The sequence below is a fragment of the Aedes aegypti genome, chromosome 1, assembly GCF_002204515.2.
Source record: "Aedes aegypti strain LVP_AGWG chromosome 1, AaegL5.0 Primary Assembly, whole genome shotgun sequence".
NCBI lineage: Eukaryota > Metazoa > Arthropoda > Insecta > Diptera > Culicidae > Aedes > Aedes aegypti.
Window position 1 is genome coordinate 259,956,459 of NC_035107.1, and position 22,700 is coordinate 259,979,158.

The following is a 22,700-nucleotide window of genomic DNA, read 5'->3' on the forward strand; positions in this document are numbered from 1 at the left end:
AAACCCTTAAAAATACACGGTTGAATACCTGAAAAGTTCGTGGAAGAATTACAAAGGATATTCCTAGTGAGTTCATTGCAAAAACACTTGAAGTTGTTTTTACTGTATTAGACAAATAATGAATATGTTCTGTAATGAAAATTGAAATTTATAATAATAAAAATCTTGGAATTTACTTCTAGAAAAAATCCTAGCTAAGCCAATGCCTTCAAGCAAGTAGTTCTCCGACAAAAAAAAGGCACGCGTTGGTTGTAGAAATTCCAGGTCAATCCCATAGTTGGCATAGCTCTGGTAAACATCGAAAGTCTTCAAAAAGCGACAAGGATTTGAAGAAAGTATGGATGAAATGGTACAACTGTGGTAACTTACTTCACTTTCTGCGCCCTAATATTTCGCCGACAAACTTTATCCCTGGCTGCTTGCCTCCAGTGTCTAGATCGTCCCACATTTCCAAGATCCAAGATGGTCAAACCCCCTAGCTCGTTGCGCCCCTCTTTGTCTTGTACCGACCCGATTCGAAGTAAACACCATTTTGACAGGATTGTTGTCCGGCATTCTCACAACGTGCCCCGTCCATCGTACCCTTCCAGCTTTGATAACTTTCTGGATACTGGGTATACCGTAGAGTTCTGTGAGCTCGTGATTAGTTCTTCTCCTCAATACGTCGTTCTCATATACTCCTTCGAAGATCGACCTTCTGGCGGTTGCAGGTCCTCTCCGAGCATTGTCCACGTGTCATGCTCTTAGAGGACAACAGGTCTTGTCAGCGTACATGGTACACTTAGTACGGAGGTCAAGTTTACCAGACCACAAGGTCTTGTGGAGTCCGTAGTAAGCACGACTTTCGGAAAAGTTACGTCTTCGATTTTCTCTGCTGCAGTTGTTATTCGAAAATACTGGAAAGGAGCCACGCCTTGTCAAAGTCCTTTGCGCGTTTCAGACGGATCCTATAACGCGCTCGAGATCTTCACACAGATTTATATACTATCCACGGTTGCCTTGATCAGTCTAGTCAGTTTCCCGGGAAAACCATACTCGTCCATAATTTTCCATAGGCCGTTGTCGATCGTCCGTCCACAAAACGGGCTTGATAATATCGCATAAATCTGCTTGCTAGCGACGATATACGGCGGATGATAATGTTAGAAAGAGCTTTATAACTTTACCACATTCTAACTTGTCACCCTTTTTGTATATTGGGAATAATACTCCCTCTTTTCACTCTTTCGGAAGCTGTTCTGTATCCCAGATCTTGGCTATTAATCGGTTCCGACAAGTAGCCAACCTTTCTGGGCCCATTTTAATAAGTTCTGCTCCAAAACCATCCTTCCCAGTTGCTTTGTTGCTCTTTAGCTGTTTGATAGCATTCTTAACTTCACCTTTTATAGGAGTTGACATGTCTCTTTCATCTGCCGTACTCCTCCTGCTGCCTTGGTCTTCTGCCACTGCGTTAGTCAGGTGTTCATCGTAGTGCTTCTTCCATCTTTTAATCATCCGCAAGTGCGAAAGGTCAAAAACTGTCCACCCTAAAATAAGTTTTCGGCGATCATTTTTGTCTGCGCATTTTTTCGAGTACAGTCCTTCTATGTACACTGTACGTATCGCAACGGCGACGCGGCTGTGGCAGGTATACAAAACACTCGCGATCGCACGCGGTGCGATGCAATTAAATTCAGCCTCGATCGAAAATGATCGAGCGTTTCGTTCGAAGAGTTTGCGGAGGAGATCAGCAACGAGATTTTCGTGCTGAATGATGCGGAATAAAATAATGTTAATGGCAACAACAAAATTCAAAAGATTTACAAATCTGATGGGGATGTTCGCACTAGGTCAAGGTGCGGAGTGCTTCCGGATCGTGGATTAGGTGTCTGGAAATATTCATAGGTGGGAAATTTGTATGGAGATGTTCGTTGATTCGTCGCACACTGATGTAGAATAGAACAATCGTGGAGGAAACATCTAACTCGTCAGAATGACGAGACAGATGTCTGGTGTCTTCAGCGTAAATCATCATTCAGATTAAGCCGATATTTTGGAAAAAATGACCTTTATCGTATTCATTACCATATTTCAATAATAATTTTAAATTACAGGTTTGGAGTTTGTATACAATATTTCTTGCAAGAAATTCTTTCGTGTAAAATTAAATTAAATGTAATATAAATTTACGTTATATGTAAATTTCAGATTTTTTATTTATGTACGTTGAAGCTAAACCTACACCAGCATGAACGGGTTCACAGCTCATAAGAATGACAAACCTCAAAAACGTTACAAAATGGTCCCATAAAATTGGCGTACCGCGGTTGCATGTAGGTATACCTTCGGCAACCTGACCGAGCACCAGTTTACGATGGTTGTCGTTATTCGTCGTCGAGGTCATTCGCCGTGTGAACCAATGCGAGTGCTGCTCAAGCAAAGTGAGTAATCGCAACATGACAATTACATTGGGTGAACTGCTGTTGTTGGCACTGCGGTCTGGTTCAGAGCATCGCGTTTGAATAGTAATTTAACATTGCCTATGCAGATCTTCGAGTGAAGCATTCAAGATGAGGCGGCCGCTAGTTATGTAGGAGAAAAGGGATTCGGGCCTTCAGCAGGTACCTAAGCAAATCAACCACAGAAGATCTGAACCAACACGAAGCGCACAGCGGCGCGTTTATGCGCAATTGAGGTCTCGGCCGTTTGGTGGGTACAATTTGTTGCTCAAAATTGCTGTTCTGAATGAAATTGTCGTCTTGTTCAGTGGCGAAGTTCGCTTTCTGCAGACGTTGGCATTGTCTTCAGTGCAGAGCGTGATTTGAATAGGCGAGACAATTGACTATTCTGAATGAGAAGGATTCATGGCTTTGTCATTAGGCACAAAACAATCGGCATAAAGCGAAATTTCAACGATACTTTCGATTAGTTCAATAAGTAACATTTTGCTCGTGTCACTAAAACTTCAAAGTCATGAGTGACTTTCTTAGGAATGGGATTTGATCCCAGTACGTCGGCGTGGAAGGTATTTGTTCTAAGTATTACACTAGACCCGTCCCCATGCATAGCAGTCTCAACTGCATAACAAAAAAAGCTTTACCAATGTTTCGGAAGTACTTGTGTTACATTGATTAATGAACCTCAGACACCACAATCACCAGACAAGTACTTTCATCGCACACCAGAGTGCCGGAATTGAGTTACGCAGTCAGACAATCTAGCCAAACCACACTTGAAATCCGAAGCGCACCTAGTAGTGGCATGCTTTCGCTTTCAAACGAAGCTTCGGATGGGTTTCTAGCACCCTCCTTTTGCGGTCTTGGCTTACCAATCAATTTCCCATAAGTTGAGCTCATATTGCTACCGAACCACCGACGCCGCCGGTGAGCTCAGTTTCGTGTGGCTTTGTGGAAGTAACTGATCGTAAGGACTGTACTCCCACGACAAAGTTAATATTTTTTACTAAAGCGCTTCCTGCTTGAACTTCATCTCGATAACCGCTTAACAGATTGTGACGAAATTTTGCACATGTGAACATTACACTTTAAACTAGTTATACCTACAATTTTATCAATTTTTCCACATGCAATAAAAAGTTATGTCCAAGTTATTTGAGTACAGTCCTAATGCTAACCGCTAACCGTATGCTCCCTCGATACCAATCCGTGGACCAGCCACGAGGAAGCAGAATATCGATGGAATCAAAATTGAACTGCACTTAGGGGTGTCATCATCGGTCGGTCGGTTCAATCGGCAGTGTTCAAACGACCCCAGACCTGACCGAACCGCTGCGCCGGCTGTGTATGCACGCGAAATGTAATGAATGGTACGGTTGTTACCTAATTCCGAATCACCGCACCATCGGCGCACCGGTTTTCGTCAGAAGCTGGAAGTGCAATCGACCCCAAATGTAATATACCAAATCACAGCGAAAGCCGAATTTGTGGTTACACGTTGAAGTTATGAATATGGTACCAATGATGACCACGGTGTGCTTGAAGAGAATTCGTATACGAATTCGCAGCTTTGTATAGCTCCGAGAAAATTCATCGATTGTGAGATCCGAGCACGTAAAATTTAGAGGTATACTTAGATTAAATGAATATTTTGATTTCACATTTTTTCATAAACTTCAAGCAAATTGTCTAGCTTCTTATAAATTATGTTAGTTTATAGGCAATTTAAATATATAATTATCGTTGAAAAAGGGTCTCATGAAGGTATTATTCGAGGTATTTTACCTCTTATGCAGGGCCCATTCATACCTCATTCAGGTTGTAAGTATTGAAAATTATCTGGTATGGAATACCTTAATTTGGTGTTCAGTAGTTATTTTCTTCTGCTTGGGAAACAACACTCTAAAATAAAATAACACGAAATTGGAATCTTCTGGACCAACACATTATGTGTGTTGCTTTCACTCATCCTAAAAAATCAAACTTTCAAACTTCACGACGTTCAGATATGAAAGGATTGAGAAATTTCTTTATGAGTACTATACTCGGAAAAAATAAGAAGAAATCAGCATTTGTTAAAATTGCATACCAGATGTGTTATTCCAGCTCGATTTTGATTGACTTGTACTCAATTTTATTAAATTTCGTTTAAGCGTGAATTCTCAGTTATCCGGGGCAAATTTCCGGGGCTGACAAGATTAAAACATTATTTATTTTTATAAAAGCTGATCGACCCTTCAATGTTGCGATCCAATTGAAATTCGGCATGATTTCTCTTTAGATAAATCACCTCAAAATCGAGATATTTCCACTCTTTCAGGCAGGCATGATAATACTCCCTAACATCAGCAGTGTTCGGTGGCATACTATACGGCAGCGTGCAGCCTTTGCCTCTTTGCGAGAGAGCGAAAAAACCTTAGCAGATAGGCAACAGAAATGAGCGAAGAAGACACAGCACAAAACACAACAAAGCAAAATTCCTAGCTTAGCTTAGCTTAGCTTAGACTGACTACACATATCAATGGTTGCTATTCCGTGATTGACCGAAGTCAGTGAAAATGCACAAAGAATCAACTAGAAGATCGGCTGGGATTGGCCATAATCTTCTTCAGTGTGCATAATTCAGTGCCTCTATTTATACATGGTCAATAACGGCGCCGGCCACGTCCTTGCAGTCAGGTGGGATTGGGGTGAGGAATGTTAGTGTGTAACCTTTGCTATTTGGAGACCGTGTTTGCCTCTGCATCTCCACAAAGGTTACTGGGAGGGATGTTTGTTAATGGGGAGGATCGTTGGGTCACAGGATTCACTTTGATAAGCGATTAGACCATGATAAATAATTATTGGTGAGATATAAACATGCTTATATGTAAATATGATATTTTCATTTGATATGAACAATATCTATATAGAGAAAAATTATGCCGACACTTGACGTGACGAACCTTTCAAAGTTTGTTGAATAAAGTGAACCTTTCGCAAGTCTACACTCGTAGTGTCGAACCATTCAAAGTATTTTTTATTACAAAAATGAAGGTAAAAAGAAAAAGATGTTTGAAAAAAAATAGACATAATTGATTTATAAATCAGAGTTTATGTCGACACTCACAGTGACGAACCTTTCATAGTTTGTTGGAAAATCATATTTACGTCTCACCGTTGTAACGATTAAAGGTGCAGTCAAACATATTTTATAGATTAGAATAGTAGCATGAAACGAGCTAACCAATTGATCCGTCATCCTTGAGCAGCAACAATCCACTTTCAGCCTCACTCGTTTGCTCGACTATATAAAAGCACTCAGAGAAAATTGGCGCGTGACCCGAGAGGGAAAACAACTGACGACTGCTCGGGCTTTCTTGACGCACTGCCCAGGAGCAAGCGTCAACGTCGAAAGATCAAAAAGAACTAATCGAACGCAGAACTTTTTCACTTTCATTCGGCCGACGCGCGACATGTTTGATCCTGCCCTCATCGCCGGCCCCCGCAGGAGCAAGCGTCAAGGTCGAAGGATCAAACACAACTAAAGGATCACGCCACTTTTTCACTTTCATTCGGCCGACGCGCGACATGTTTGATCCTGCCCTCATCGCCGGCCCCCGCAGGAGCAAGCGTCAAGGTCGAAGGATCAAACACAACTCCAAAACACAACAAAGCAAAATTCCATCGAAAAAGAGTGCCATCACAATTCCGCGAGGCCTATTTTGCTCGGGTGGGTCACTCAACAGTTCTTTTAAAGTGTGAGTAAAGGTGAGCATAGCAACAAGAGAGAAAGGGTACCACAAAAAAAATCCTCGCATTTTCTTCTACTCACACTCGAATCGTTTAAGGAACTGTGTTGAGAATTTTGAGTTCTATATTAACTCTTCAGAAAAAAAAAACGTTAAAATAGTCTCATTTTTCCATCGCAGAGAAGTTTCTGTCAAGCCTGCTTTCAGGCAGTGGCGCGGGAAGTGGGTAGGACAGGTAGGTCATGTACTACGCACAAGAAGACCTGGGCAGGACAGTCAAAGAATTAAAAAAAAAAAAAAAACAGCAGAAAACTTTTACTCGTGTGAAAAACGATTGAAAATATCTGTAGGATACTAACAGTAAGAAACAAACTTCTTTAACCGTTAGAAAAACAAATGGAGCATTCTTTCATGGCATCTCTGAATGAATCAATGCATGGTTTCTGAAAACTATCTTCGGCCAACCCTGTAAGTGTTCTGGGTCAAATTTCCATGAGCGTTTCTGGAAGTAATTCTTGAGATGGTTTTTGGAACTTCCATAGTAATTTTTTAAAGAATCTTTGGATGAAGAGAGGGATAAATCTAAGACCAGTCCCATCGTGTTATACACAGCACGAGTGTGATGCTGCTAGCGATTTCTGATATAATCTATCAAAGTATTGCTAAATTTCTTGACGATTATTTTTTTAGTTTCTTTTTAGAGAGTCTCTATTTTCAATGGGAGGTCTCTCAAGTCTCTATCTTAACCAAATTGATCTCTAAAGCCTCTTTTTTCTTAATTCTGCTCGCATTAAATCCTAATGCAAAATTGCACAGGCTCTTGAGAAATCTTCAGATACATTAACGGGTTCAACAGCCTCTTCAAGAATAATGTCTCAGATTCCTCCTACAGGGATCTCTCCGTAAATTCTTCCACAGATTTCTCTACTAATCCTCCCAGAGATTTTCCAAAGGATGTTTAGAAAAATTTCTCCAGAATTTGCTACAGTGCTCTCTCCAATAATTTCCTCTTGTATTAACTTTATTTTCTTTTCCAAAACTATCCTAGAATTTACACCAGATATTTTATCACTAATCCTTCAACTGAATTCGACAGTTGTTACTCTAGATTCTAGAGTAGTTTCCCAACCTTGGTAACCAGTGAAAAACGGTTCGCTGTAAGGTGCTCGTTTTAGCGAGCCTTACACATGGTCGGGGGTCTGCGGACAGATGTTGGGAATCGTGTCTCTAGAAGATATTCCTAAGATTCCTACAGAATTTCTTCTGAGAAAATCCTCGAAGGTTTATTTCAGCGTTTTTGATAATAAAAAAAGCTGAGGTGTTTTTCTAGAAACCCTGAAAAAACTCCTCCGCATATTCATGTGGATTCCTTGAAGAATTCATCCACTAATCCTCCCAGAAATCCAAAATTCTCGAAGGGGTTCTTTGAAAAAATCTATTGTTTTCTAGAAATTTCTTCAGCATTTCATCCAAGTTTTACTCCTGCAGTTTTACCAAACATTTTTCAACCAGTTTCTCAAAAAACTCCCATGCAATTTAATCAGTTAAATTAAGTTTTCACGCCAGCCAATGCTACCAAATTTTTTCCCAATAATTTCTCCGATCACACAAACTTTCTTCACAAGAGTTTCTGTCCAATGTTTTTTTCGAGAAATTCCTTTGGAAAACCCTGCGAAATACTATCCCGAGATTCGATTGATTATTTTAGATTATCTCCTCAAGAGTCCAGGCGTTATTTCAGAGATTATATTGTTCATACAGAGTGATTTTTAAGCTTCCACTAGTTTTATATGAGGTTACTTCAGGATTTTCTTTAAAGGATTTATTTTTTAGAAAAAAAAACCCTCTTCATTTTCCTGGAGACATTCCTAAGAAAAATTCAAAACTAACATGAGAAAAACTGCAAGTATTACAGGAGGAATTTCTGCAAAAATTTTATTAGAAATCTCCGGAGCAATTGCTGAAGATATTTTTAGAGAAATCTCCTGTTGCAATCTTATATAAATTTCCAAAGACAGTTTTATGTGACAGTGCTGAAGTTATTGATTGATGTTTTGACCGAAAACCTTGCCGGATGTCAGTGGGAAATAGATGAATTAATCACCGAATAAAATCTTAGAGAAGTAAGGACTTTCATGAGAAATTTCACAAAGAATTTTTGGAGGAATTCTGATAATTCCTGAAAGAATCTTTGGAGAAAATATATTTCTTTGGTTCTCCTTGGGTAATTCCAGGGAATTCTTGAGCCATCCAAAACAAAATTCTTGGAGATATTCTCTAGGAAAAATTATCAAACTCCTTTAGAAATTTCCTAAATAATATCTGAACATTTTATCCGAATAAATTTCAGATAAACTTCCTAGAGAAAACTAAGTAATTTCAAAAAGGTGTCTGATCTTGAACAGTATGCTCTGATGGGACTTAGTTTCGTTTTGATTTCTTGGCCTGTTTGGTCCTTTTTCGGCCAGTTTCTGATTCTTTTTAGGTATCGTTTTTCAGGAAAGAGGTCCCAAATTTACTATTTTTTAGGGTTTTAGCTACCAGTAGGTTGCTACCAGCTAAGGTAGTCGCTACCAGTCCAGTAAAGACGGAAAGTCTTCTTACTCTTGTGGTAAAGACTGGTAAGTGGGGATTAGAAGCAAAAAGGAGTCAGTGAAAAATTAAACCAAATTTTGAGAAAACCTACTTTGATGTTTTCAGCAAGTTTCATTTTATACAAATTGTATGAGAATCGAAAAAAAACAAGCCACTCTTTTCAGAATCATGTTATTTCTTCTGTTGAGCGGAAAAGTCACCTGAAAATATCGTTAGAACACTTGGAACAGTAGAAGTTCCTCAAATCAAAACCGACCAAAATGTCACTTACTACCCTTTGCGGTTGTGTCCCTCAAATATAGTAACTATAAATTTCCAGTCTAGGATTGAAATTTTTCTTAGCTTCACTGTGCACAAAACATTTTTCTGAAGAGTAAAAATTGAACTCAAAATTCTCAACGCCGATCCTCAAACGATACGAGTGAGAGTGCATTGAAATACGAGGACTCTTTCTGACACTCTTTCTCTCTTGCATCTATGCTTACCTTTACTCATACTTGAAAGAACTCTTGATTGACCCGCTCGAACCAAACAGGCCTCGCGGAGTTGTGATGGCGCTCTTTTTTGATGGAGTCTTCCTCCGTTGTGCTTTATGTCGCATCTCCCTCGCTCATTTTCCGTTGCCTCTTTGCTTAGTAATTTTTCCCTCACTCCCTCACAAAGAAGCAAAGACAACACGCTACTCTAGAGCATGCTACCGAACTCAGGTGAGTTCTAGTTCACTAGTAAGCATATTTCATCAAATATATAAAATAATTTCTATTTATCAGATAAGATAGAAAGTTTTAGCCTTCGGCAATGTTGTTCGAAAAATCAAGGGCAGTTTAATAAGTAATTTTGCCATCAGATGGCGCTGTTTATCATGTTTAAATGAGTTTTTTATACTAGTTTTATCTCATGAACTTGAGAAAGAATTTTCAAGTTTTTGGCAAAGTTGTTCAGAGGATCAAGGAAATCCGAAAAGCAAACAGTTTAGTTCGTAATTTCGCCACTAGGTAGAGGTAGTGAACATGTTGAATTGAGAATTTTAAGCCTGTATAGTGTTCCTGATGAAACAGAAAGTTAGAGTATTGTGCAAAGTTGTTCAGACAGTCAGAGAAATTTGGACGGCAAACAGTTTGATTCGTTATTCTCTTGCTGGGTGCTAGTGAGCGAGCATGCGAAATTGAGTATTTTGAGCATGAAATTAGAGGGATGATCCTATTATAAAACACATAATCAGTGCTACTGCGGTCCAAGCTGGTCATGAAAACCAACTTTTACTCTGGCTTTTCAACTCGATATCGAGATATGGAGGGTTGACTGTACCTAAATCTCACGATTTTAATACGACAGAATGTTGTTCAGAAAGCCTTGGAAGTGGAAGTGATTAGGAACAGAATCATTTTAAATTCAAGTGATTCAGGTTTGATCCATTGTATATTCAAGTGTTTTAGATCTGATTAGACTGTAGGAAAATTCGTTTGTCCCAGATCTGATTGATTGTTTGTTTCACTTTCTGTTCACGTGATTCATATCTGATTGACTTCTTATTCAAATGATTCAGGACTTATTCACTTCATATTCAAGTGATTTAGGACTGATTTCGTTAGATTCGCTCCATATCCTAGTGATTCATGCAAACATGGGAAACACTCACTCAGTTGTGGTGTTTCCCTCACTCGCTTCCACGCACAGTCGGGAGCGAGAGAGCCGTTTCTTTAGCCAACCCGAACGTTTCAATTTCCAGTGCCCATCCTGCTTCTTCGGCGAGCGCCAAGCGAAACAAAAAACGGCAACTGATTGAGTCGCTACCGATTCTGAAAGCCAAAGGCAACCGAATGCATACCGAATGATTTTTTACATTCTGATTTCGTTGGAGTGGCATTCGGGTTTGAGTGCTGATGAGTGTTTACTGACTGGCAATCCACACCACGGAATGATTCAGTGAAGGGGAATACACTTAGTCAGTTCGATGCATTCGGCGAATGGATGCTAAATGTGTTCACTCGTGCCTCGCAGATACAAGTGTATTGGTATTAACTTCTCTACGTGTTCCTTCCGATTCTCGCTTTTACACAATCGGTTTTGACGCTTTCATGCTACACTCTTACTTCATTTTCAAAAAATATTTGTTCTTGTGATTCAAGGTCTCAAGGTCTGCCTTCAATTTTCAAATGATTTGAAATCTGTTCAAAATCGAGCATGGTTTTATTTTATATTCAAGTGTTTAAGGTCTATTATACCGTTTTGAATCGGAAAGATTTCACTAGAAATGTTTCCATATTTGCCATCAAAAATTCCCAATTATTCATTAATTTTTTTCATTTTTCGTTTCATACAGAACGATTCAAATTATACGTTTTTCGATTAGTTGTTGTTCACTGAAGCATTTAGTGTCCGTTATATGAATCAAAACGGTACTTCATATATAAGTGATTCAGGTCAGATTCACTTCATATACAGGTAATTCAAGTCTGCACGGATAAAAATCTGATCCCCACACCATGATTTACAAATCATGAAATTCATAAATTGGTTAGGTCATAATATCAGGATCACAAATCATGGTTCCTGGAGTCATAATCACGATTCCTCATAAGCGTAACATCCAGTGTGAAAACACTAATCGGCGCACTTTTCTTCAACTCATTCGTATCGATGACGAAGCGGTTGAGTGGTAGAGTACGTGACTTACAATCAGAAGGTTCTTGGTTCGAATCGCAATGTATGCTATTTTTACATTTTTTTTGTTAATTTTGTCGATCATAAACGGATGCGCGACTCAGCATTTTTGGCACTTGAATCATGATTCCGAGCAATTAGCTACAAAAACCTAACGCGTGTGTTGCGTGACGGCAATCTGACTTACAATCATGTCTTACAATCAGTTTAGTACTGATCACTTAATTTTCAATAGATTTCAGATTGCTCTTCTTAGGTTTTAACAAATAATGTCTGATTCGCTTCAGAATTAAACGATTCAAGTTTGACAACATATTCAAAAGTTTTAGATCTGATTCACTTCATATTCTAGTGACTCAGTCCTGATCCACTTCATTTCCAAGTGATTCAGGTCTGAATCATTGAATATTCAAGACTCGCTTGGAATGTTGAAATTCATTTGCTCACTAGCGGCACCAATCGGATTTTTTTTTTATTGAAAAGTATGCTTTCTGGATGTCGTTGACATCTGGAGAAACTTTGACAAAGACTTCTAATTTATGTGGATCGCTTAAAGGACTTGCTTAAAATGCTAATTTTACATGCTTACCTGGCGGCAGAACAAAATTGTTTGCACCCGGATGTCCTCGACTTTCAAAACAATTTTGTCGAAAACTCAATCTTTCTATCTCATGTGAATCACAAAATAGCACTCGTTAAGAACGATCCATACATTCACACTAGCGACACCTGGCTTAAAAATTTCGAACCAAACTGTTAACCTTTCGGATGTTTTTGATCCGGTGGACAACTTTGCTGACGATCACTTCTTAGGAAATCATAAGGATCAGGAGAAATGGCAATGTAAATGTACCTGTTTTGATGTGATGCTAAACTTGTTGGGGTATGATTCAATATTCAACTGAGTGTTGCAATTCTTGTTTTAGTAAGTCCGTATTTGGGTGTTGTTAGTTTGTTTGCCTTGAGAGCGTAAAATAACCACAAGGAGGAACTCACATTCTAAAATATGTTTCTTTAACTGTCGATGTCATTTTAAGACCAATGATTATTTTTCAATTTGCCATTTTGATTATGAAATATTATGGGAAATAAGCCCTACCCTAACGGTCCACTAAATCGAGATTTACCTGTATTACCCGATGACCGATAGTTCACAGTATTTCTCGAAAACTTATTCATACAGACTCAAGTCAAAAAAGTATACAAACTTACTTTATCGATCCTACGTGTTAAGCAGGCGGAATTCTACACGTACCGCTCTGTACCAACTCAACTTTTCACTTTTAGAACGTTTAATTTCGGGATTTACAAAACGACGAAAGTAAGATTTTCAACTTTCGCAACCTAACCACTACTTTCGCCGCCCCGCTGTATGGAGAGACAAAGTGACTTAACCACGAATCAAAACAAAACACTACTTGAGCCGATTTTACACTGGTAGAAAAACGTCGAAAGTAACTTGATGAAACGGCTTATGATTTCGTATAATTATTTTTTTTTTTGGGAAATAATAGAAACTACGTAGTTTTTGAACGTGAGCTGATTGTATGCAAAATTTAAGTGGCATACACTGCGAAAAAATGTTAAAAAGGTGATTCATTTTAAAACAGTTTTAGAAGACAGGTTGTGATTCTTCTGAATTAATTTTCTCAAAACCGTATGAAAGTTACTTACGTCGATTTGAAAAAGTAATCGAGATTTGCTTTCCGTCCCAAACGCAACTATGTACATAAACGACAATTTGCTAAAAAAAAAGAGAAAAATGCGAGCAAACAAATCCACTTATTGACCGTGGTTCAGTTGTTGCGAAACTTGACCGTTTGATCCGCATCATGGCTCGTTATACCACGGCAGCACGAGTTCCCCTGACCGCACCCCCTGTCATACTCGCACACAGCAATAGTCAGGTCACACGCTATATCCAAAGGGAGTTAAAATGGAACTTTTATGTACCTCAGATATTCTTTCACACGAAGTTGCTGTTGATCATAAGAAATAAGCTAGTAAAACCGCAAAATATGCAACGTAGAATTTATTTTTGGTATATGACCGTTTTTGGAACTTTTTGTATATTTTTTTAAAGAAGAACAACTAATATTTCAACCATTATTTGTTCATCAAGTAGGATGATGTGTTAATTTCCATCGTATTAAGCTTTGATCAGTGAGAACCTGCAATTTTCCCAATTTTGCAGTGAATGATACTGATACAAACCAATGCCAAACAATTCTTTTCCAAAACGGCAACAAGATTTTAATAAACTTTGATCGTTCATTGGAAATAATGCAATGAAATTATTACTTATTGTTACCTGTATCCGTCGAACCCATTTTCATTTCGGTCACAATCAGTTTTCTGAGGTAATTTTAATGGCAGAGAGGCTTGCTGGCTTTATTACCAGACTGACTATGTATCAGGCGTACTATAATGATGAAAGATTGGAAGCGTAGGTAAACGGTTTATATTTCTGTCCGTCACGGGTTCTAGCAAATGCTATGCACTGTGATAGATCAACTGTGATATATTAAGAGTGGTAGATAGAAGCAAGTGAAAAGAAGCAACTACAAAGAACGAGGAAAGGGACAGGCCTGGAATTGAACCCATGACCTTCTGCCTATGAAGACCACCAACCCCGTCCTATGATGAGTAACAACTCACTGTGATAGAAAATCTGAGGTACATGAAAGTCACAAAATAACTCCCTTTTGACACAACGTGGGTCGTGTCAGACCGTGCAAACGTCATCATCCACAGCTGCTCGCTGGCATGGCATGTTGTTGCAGTTGATTAGCACCGCGCGGCGGTGCATTTTGGGCCGCTTCTTCGCCGGTCTTCTGGAAAACCAGTGAATTATGACACGTGGATGGGGTGTGGTGCACAAATTTCTACGGGTTTATGGCACGGTATGGCGAGGTGAATAGACAAAATGGGGCGCCGCCGGGTTGCGCTATGAGGTAATATGTCATGTTCGGCTTTGGTTTTGGTTTTGGGAGGCAAGTTCAGCCAAGAGGCAGTTCGTGGATGTTATGCGACGTTTCGATGGGCGCTCGTTGGCCGCGACGAGGATCGATGTTAATTAAGTCATCATTGGGTTGAAGGTGCACATTGTTCAATTAGTAGTTCTTTTACGGTAGGTTAATGGTTTAACATCGAATGCTGACTCGAAGAGAGAGATCGGCAGTGAAAATGTTTCCATAGTTGTTCACTTTATGTAATCGCTATTCGCGTTTTGACGGCATGTTGATGATCGAATATAGTGATTTGGTAGGAAGATGCGTGTCACCAAAATTTGCAAATCTTGATGTTAACATTTCTTTGCAAACAAAACTTGATATTGACAATACTCTCGTCCATTGTTGAAGAAAAAGACATTGCAATACCAAAATGTGGAGCAATGTTTGCATAAGTGATTAAAGACGATGATCTTAACCTCTTGATCCATTCTAAAAACGTGAGGAGAAGGCAATTTCAACGCACTCACGATACTGCTATGAAAATTTTATGGCAGGATCTGAAAACAGAAGTTTAAAAAAGATTTACTCAATTAAGAAACAATTCCAATTCCAGCATTGCAAGAGGAAAAAAAATTATTACTAACATATTACGAAAAAGCTCAAAAACTTGCTATGCAGTTTGGAAGGGCGCACAGTACTTATTTAGGTTGCGGATGACACAGGCCTCTCCGCCAAAGGACGAAGTCTGCGTGTCATCTGTAGTCGATTGCAAAGAAGGTTTGAATATTTTTTCTTCATGCTTGCAAAAATGGAAGATTTATCCTAATACTTCCAAAACTCAACTAATAATATCCCCACATAAACCAAAAGCTCTTTATTTGAAACCTTCAAGTAGACATGTTGTCACGATGAGAGGGGTTCAAATAAATTGGTCAGATGATGTTTAGTATCTAGGGCTCATGCTAGATAAGAATTTAACTTTCGAAAATCACATTGAGGGCATTCAAGCCAAATGTAACAAATATGTAAAATGTCTCCATCCCCTATTAATAGAAAATCAAAATTTTGTCTTAAGAACAAGCTTTTGATATTTCAAACAAAAAAGTAAACTTTTTTATTTCAAGGTTAAACTATGAAAATTAAGCATCTAAATGAAACTATACTAGAATTTTCGCCAAATATTTCAAAACGTATGGCCTAAAAACGGCGGAATTGATTTTGTTAGGAAATTTTATGATTTATATTGTTCGATTGAAAACTGAGCGAGTTTCTGTTGTGAAATATTTCTATTATTAATGTATCTCAATGGGTTAAACGCAAGTTATTATTATTATTATTAGCTTTATTAGGGATATTTTTAAACGCATGAGCAGCACTCTCGAAAATATTTATAATATTGATAAAACTCGTGAAATATTTCTAATTTTGTTTCACTGTATCAATATTTCGATTATTATCGAAGTTGGGTGTAATTCGAATCGTCGACGAGGATAAGAATCCCACTAAAACATTCAAACCTTTCAATTTTCAAAATATTCTATCAAGAAAATAGGATTTTTCCAACTCTAAGGGGTTGTTTTCCATAATACTTTCAAGAAAACCTTTTATTTCAGCTAAATCTGTTACATACAAATTTACACCGACATTTTCGTAAAATATCCGAAGTACATAATTCTCCAATGATCTAGATTTTGACACCGGGTGTATAAGATTCGTAATTTTTTTGTTCATCCTCCACCATAACGTCGAAAACATCATATAATGAAGATGCATCAAAACCACCTCTAAGTTTCTCTATCTAAAGAGAAAACCAGTGTAGTGAATATTATATTCATTGGTCGCAACCATCGCAAAAATCGAAGTTTATACTCTTGAAAATTCTGGATATGGCTTGGTTTGGTTGTGATAAAAAAACGTATTTTAAATCAAAAAGTTGAAATATGTCAAGTCATTGGTATAAATTTTCTAAACTGTCGCGGAGCTCCTGGCTAGGCTTTGCGGAGCACCAAGTGGTCCGCGGAGCCCGATGTGAAAACCGCTGGCATAGACTAACTGTACATATCAATGGTTGCTACTCCGTGATTGATCGGAACTGGTAACAATTGCACTATTTTCCGAATTCTGAATTCACGAATTCCGAAGCACTGCACGAAGTTCATATTTAGTGGAAACATTGTTGACAAATTAATAAGATCAAGTAGACCTTTCATTTCTCCATGTTTACATTCCCTCATCCTCCCATATTGGAACTTTACGATATTTTCTTTGGTTAATTGGTTTCCTTCTATTTTCTATCATTTTCATCTTTCAATTTTGATTTATTCTTTCTTGAAATACTTTTATAAATTTCTAAAAAGGTAGTTACGAAGATTCCTATAAGAATACCATCAGGGATTTTTCAATGTTTTTGTTTTGTTCTAACAAATTTCATCAAGTATTTATCTAACAATTCCTTTCAATGATATCCTAGAATATCTTTGAGTTTTCCGTTATCGAATCCTCCAAATTTACTTTAAGCATTTTAAAATGAGCTTTCCATAAATTCTGGAAGAATGCTGCTGAGATTTTGTATAGGAATGTTTCCACATATTTCCATGTATTCATAAGTTTTTCTAAGAAATTACACCAATTTAAAAAAAATCATTAAAGCATACCTGTACGTATATCAGCTGATACTCCCCAAGGAACCCGTCTCAGAATTCCTCAAGAATTTTCAACATGCATCTTGGAGTTTAACCAGCGATTTCTGCAGAAATCTTCGCAAATGTATCAAAATACAGTTAATACTCATTTTATGCTTATTTTATATCTCGATATCCTGTTAGAGAACCATAGAAATAGTTGGTTTCATACCTCCCTAATCTTGAATCGGAAATTGATTGCAGTTCACGGCAGTATATCCATAAGAATACCTTCAGATATCGTTGCAGGGATGATAGCTCCAGAAATTCATCCAAGGATTTCTCTAAGAACTATTTTAGGCTCTCTTACGAAATCTTGCAGAAACAACTTTTGTCATTAATTCCTTAACGGACTTCTTTAACATTTCACTCAGAATTTCTCAAAAGATTTCACAATAACAAATCTTCAAAGAATTGTAGGAATTCATTTGTGAAAAACCCTTTAGGAATTTCTCTTCGTAAGATTTAAGCAAGTAATCCTACAACATTGTATGAGGAGATTTATCTTGCGATTGATGAAGAAATAACTGAGGCTCGTCTGGTAGGTTCTCTTTAAATTTATCACTGGCTTTTAATGAAAACAAAAAAATCTACTGATATTTTCTCCACCAACTATCCGAGAAAACCTAGAAAAAAGTTCATCCAATTAGTTATCAGAGACTATCATGAACATATATCCAGGAATTTCTGTAAATGTTCTTATAGAAAAAAACACTCAAGTATTTCGTCTTAAATTCTCTCAGCAATTGTGTCCAGAGCTCATCTAGATATTGTTTCATATGTTTCATAATATCGCTAATGATTTTCTAGTATTTACTACATGACTAATATTACAAACACTTTTTTTTATGGCATTTCTTAGGAAAATCTCTGGAAAATCAATGGAACAATGCACGAGTACACTATTTGACGAGTTTAAGCGGCGCCGTGTTATGTATTTGGAGAAGGTAACGAATGAATTAGGCACCGCTCAAACTTCAAATTTTGTGAACTCGTGCATTGATTCATTCTTCTATGATTCAAGCCATCTCCAAATTGTGAAAATTTCAATTCCTAGCCTTTGAAATTGCCACTGTTCGGAATATGATTTATGTACGGAATTTGAGACAAAGGGGGATCTCGTGGATGGAATTTAATCCCAGAGCCTCAGCGAGAGAGGCGTGTGTTCTAACCACTGTGCCATATAAACATTATTGTAAATATGATTCTACCCCATTACCCCGATTGCCATCACCCCGAATTCCATTATCCCGAATGTACCATTATGCCGAATTCCATCACCCCGAATGCTATTTCTCCGAATTCACAATTATCTTGACATGATGATATTGATGACATTTACCCACGATAGTGGAATTCGGGGTTTTGGAATTCGGGGTAATGGCGTTCGGGGAAATTGCATTCTGGGTAATGGGATTCGGGGTAATGGGGTAGAATCTGCAAATATGTGCAGCTAAATAATTAACAATTCTTTATTTTACTTTCGGATTTGGTTTCTCTGTCTAAAGTTATTAAAATGCCTAGGGTAATCGAGATCCAAATCTAACCGTTTTGATAATCTTATACAGAGAAAGCCAATGCAAAAGTAAGCTTGAGTACATTTTAAACTATCCTTGGAAATTAATTTTAGCCTGGGACTTAAAACGATGGGGTATATAAAGTTTTGATAAGAAGTCGAATATATTTTTTTTAGTCTAGTCCTCACACTTACCCGAACTTAAGTTATTTGTTTATTTCATTTTATTTTTCTAAGATTCTTAGTAAGCATTCGAACAGTGTTTGAAGACCTGTATAGAATATTACGGTTGTATGTACAGTATATTTTATCCAACCTATACCTTGTGTTTTTATTGGATTCTTTATTTTTCTTAATAATTCTAACTTTTACATACTGAATCAATGAAACAACAGAAGATCTTACTCTGATATTTCAGGAATATCTTAAAAGAAATGTTTACTCTGGAATGATGTACAAGAAAAACGCTAAAGAACAAGTCATTTTGTTCGATTATTGGTCCATAGTAGAGTGGCGGTGATTAGTGAGCTACCAGCTCGCCCAATTCTGCGATCAATCCAGTATCTTGAAGGTTGCTGAAGCCGGAAGGTTACGCTGGGCCGGGTATGTTTGAAGACTGCTGGACAACAGCCTTGTTTAGAAATGATCCCTTCAAATGAAGACGTGGTACGCAACTTGACCACATGTAAACGCAGCCGAGGATGGACAAATGGAGGATGGACAGCCGAGGATAGATGTGGCGAGGGAGCCAAAGGAACCAAGTAGCACTTTAATACGCCCTGTGTGCTAATATAGGGGCCCAGATAGTCGTAGCGGTAAACGCTCAGCTATTCAGCATGACCAAGCTGAGTGTCGTGGGTTCGAATCCCACCGGTCGAGGATCTTTTCGGGTTGGAAATTTTCTCGACTTCCCAGGGCATAGAGTATCTTCGTACCTGCCACACGATATACACATGCAAAAATGGCCATTGGCATAGTAAGCTCTCAGTGAATAACTGTGGAAGTGCTCATAAGAACACTAAGCTGAGAAGCTCTGTCCCAGTGGGGACGTAACGCCAGAAAGAAGAAGAAGTGTTAATATAGTGCTGTTATAGAGGTGACATACCTTACATTATCCGTATAATAGCTCTATAAGCCCAAAAAAGATAATTAGCGTGCCAGTCGTTATTTGGGAAATATTTTCAATATAAATGAAATGAAACTTATAAATCAGAATCCATCAAAAAAAAAAAAAAAACAAGGAGGAATCACTGATTAACTGGCAAAACTCGCCGTAGAATCATCAGAAAAATAGCCTGTAGTTATCCCAAGATAATTTATTCTGAGATACTTAGTAGATTTGCTCAAAAAATCCTTGAACTGATGTCCCGCCTTTGTTTGCTGAGATCTTAGAAAAATTGTTTGTCAACTACTCGGCTGTGCAAATCTGGGTTAAAAAAAGCCGAGATTTGGCATTCTAAATTAAGTGTGAGATTTCCGAAGAATTTATAGGATGAAATTATGATGAACTTCAAAAGCTACTGAATAAGTTTCTCCTGATTCAAATACTTCATTGAAATTACAGTCATGCTCTTCTTGTTCTTCTTGGCTTTACGTCCTCACTAGAACAGAGCCTGCTTCTCAGCTTTTGCCACTTTCGCATTCGTATGTCGCGTGGCAAATACGATGATACTCCATGCCCAGGGAAGTCAAGGAAATTTCCATCACGAAAAGATCCTGGACCGACCGGGAATCGACCCCAGATACCTTCAGCATGGCATTGCTTTGTAGCCGCGGACTCTAACCACTCGGCTAAGGAAGGTTCCTACAGCCATGGAAAATGTTATTTTTTCTTTGGAGATCTTATCTTGTAATGTATTGTTTTTCAAAGAAGCAAAAAGTCTGCTCAGAAATTCGTACAATCTTTTCTTCTCTCTCTGTAGACAAACGTAGAGTTTCCCATATCATTTTCTTTTGCCATGAGCTTAAGTTGATGATAGATGAGTCTCCGTTATTTTATGATTATATTCCATTTAAAAAAATAATACTTTTATTTGCACTCGATTTTTCCCCCCATTTAACTTAACATGCTAGTTTATTATTATTATTTATCTTTATTAGGGAGATTTTCAGCCCTTGGCTGGATCATAAATGTTAATTTTCAATAATATACCGCAATGCATCGTAATTCTCATGATCTATTCCGTACAAACACAAAATCATTTCCAACCCATTCGAAAACCAGGTTTGCATTCTAATGTGTGTCCCATTTCTTTTTCTCACTCACAGCTGTTCTCTACGCGCCGCTTCAGGTTGACATCGCACGCCTTCCTGGTGCCTTGCTCGCTACCCATCAAAAGGATTCCATCCCATTCGGAGCGCGTGCCCTGCATGATCGATGTGTAAAACAAACGCAAGTGCTCTCCCCAATCGATCGATCGTCATTTGTGCTTGGAAAGGAGGAAACAAACCGCGAGCCGCGAAGGTGATCCACTTCTCCGAACTCAACTCCGTATGGCATCTAGCTCTCTTACTCGCTTGCTCCCTCGCACATAAGTACCTACGGTGTGTTTGTGTGCCTGTCTATCTATGTTGACCAAGTTGCTCATCAGCGTCACGCGCGCTTCTCAATCACAGAACGAACGAACTGGGCAAAATTCCATTCCAACAACGGATCGGCGCGTCGCGTAGCGTCACTTGCATGACTTGAATCGACTGACGACTAGGGGTATGCGATATGAACTTTTGTTATGTCGATTCGGAACGAAACGATGCTAGGAATTTCTAGCACCGAGAATAACCAAACGATCTTCTTCTGCTTTCCAAACTTACGTCCCAACAAGGATCGAATGGGTTTTTTAATGAGCACTTCAATAGTTATTAACTGAGAGCTTTCTGCGTCAATTGACAATTTTTGTGGGTGTCTATTGGCAGGTACGATGACACCTCGTGGCCTGAGAAGTCGAGAAAATTTTCAACTGAAAAAATCATCGACCAGTGCACACACATTTTTTTCTGCTGTAAACCAGCAAATTTTTGCTGATGGTTTTGTACTGTAAATCCAGCAATCGATCCAGCAAAACGAATTTATTTTTAATTTAACGGAAAGAATCATTCGAAATATCGCATACCCTTACCGACGACTACCCCACGGTACAAACGATTAGCTCCGATTGAGGTGAGAACTCGCTGCAACTGTAGAATAATGGGGGAACAATGGCCCGAACGCTGCTGATGCTGCTGCTAGTACTAATGACAGCGCGCAGTTTGGGAAGGTGTAATTAGACGCGATTTTCATCTGGATGAGCTTTCTGTCCGAAGTGTAGTCTCTGGGACAGCTCCCTATTGATGAGCTTGATCTTCGCACGTGGAATTGGACTGGAATGCGCGTTTTGTGTTCAAGTGCGCAGCCCCGCCTGCCTGGCGAGCGATGGTGTTCGGTGTTCTAAATTGACGGATTACACGCGTTGCATTCATAAGTCGGCTCACGAGTCACAACAATAGAAAATTGCTCTTTTTTTTCGTGTTCACCTGCTCGGCTCGTTTGGGAGTGATTACGACGACGACGCCCGAATAGACGACGTGGAGCGATCATCGCCGGGAGCCAGGGATGCCAGATTTGAAGATGCGTCTTTCATTTGAAAATGGAGATGACATTTCAGAATACGTGGAGAAATTTGGAAGACAAATCAAAATGTTTGAATTTGATCAAGCTGAAATTGAAAATATAAATAATTGATTACAACATAATAACATCGCGAATTCTCTAGAGATTACTCTAATGATAGTTCTGCAGTAGTTTCTTGATGGATTGTTATTAAAATTTAAGAACTGCTCGAATAGCCGTAGCGGTAAACGCACAGCTATTCAGCATGACCATGCTGAGGGTCGTGGGTTCGAATCCCACCAGTCGAGGATCTTTTCGGGTTGGAAATTTTCTCGACTCCCAGGGCATAGAGTATCTTCGTACCTGCCACACGATATACGCATGCAAAAAATGGTCATTGGCATAGTAAGCTCTCAGTTAATAACTGTGGAAGTGCTCATAAGAACACTAAGCTGAGAAGCAGGCTTTGTCCCAGTGGGGACGTAACGCCATAAAGAAGAATAAAGAAGAAGAACTGTCCGAAAAACTCTTCTGGTTT

At 38.6% G+C, this 22,700-nt stretch overlaps 1 protein-coding gene across 4 annotated transcripts in view; it reads left to right on the forward strand.

Moving 5' to 3' along the window:
* Nucleotides 1–22,700, forward strand: part of LOC5576734 (myb-like protein A) — a 571,099-nt gene that overhangs the window by 59,276 nt on the left and 489,123 nt on the right. For 3 of the 4 annotated variants that reach the window (XM_021837660.1, XM_021837661.1, XM_021837666.1), the window contains exon 3: nucleotides 20,845–21,040. The exons of the other annotated variant lie outside the window; for it this stretch is intronic. The gene's annotated coding sequence lies outside the window, so the exon portion shown is untranslated. The remainder of the gene's footprint in view (nucleotides 1–20,844; nucleotides 21,041–22,700) is intronic. 4 annotated transcript variants of the gene reach the window in all.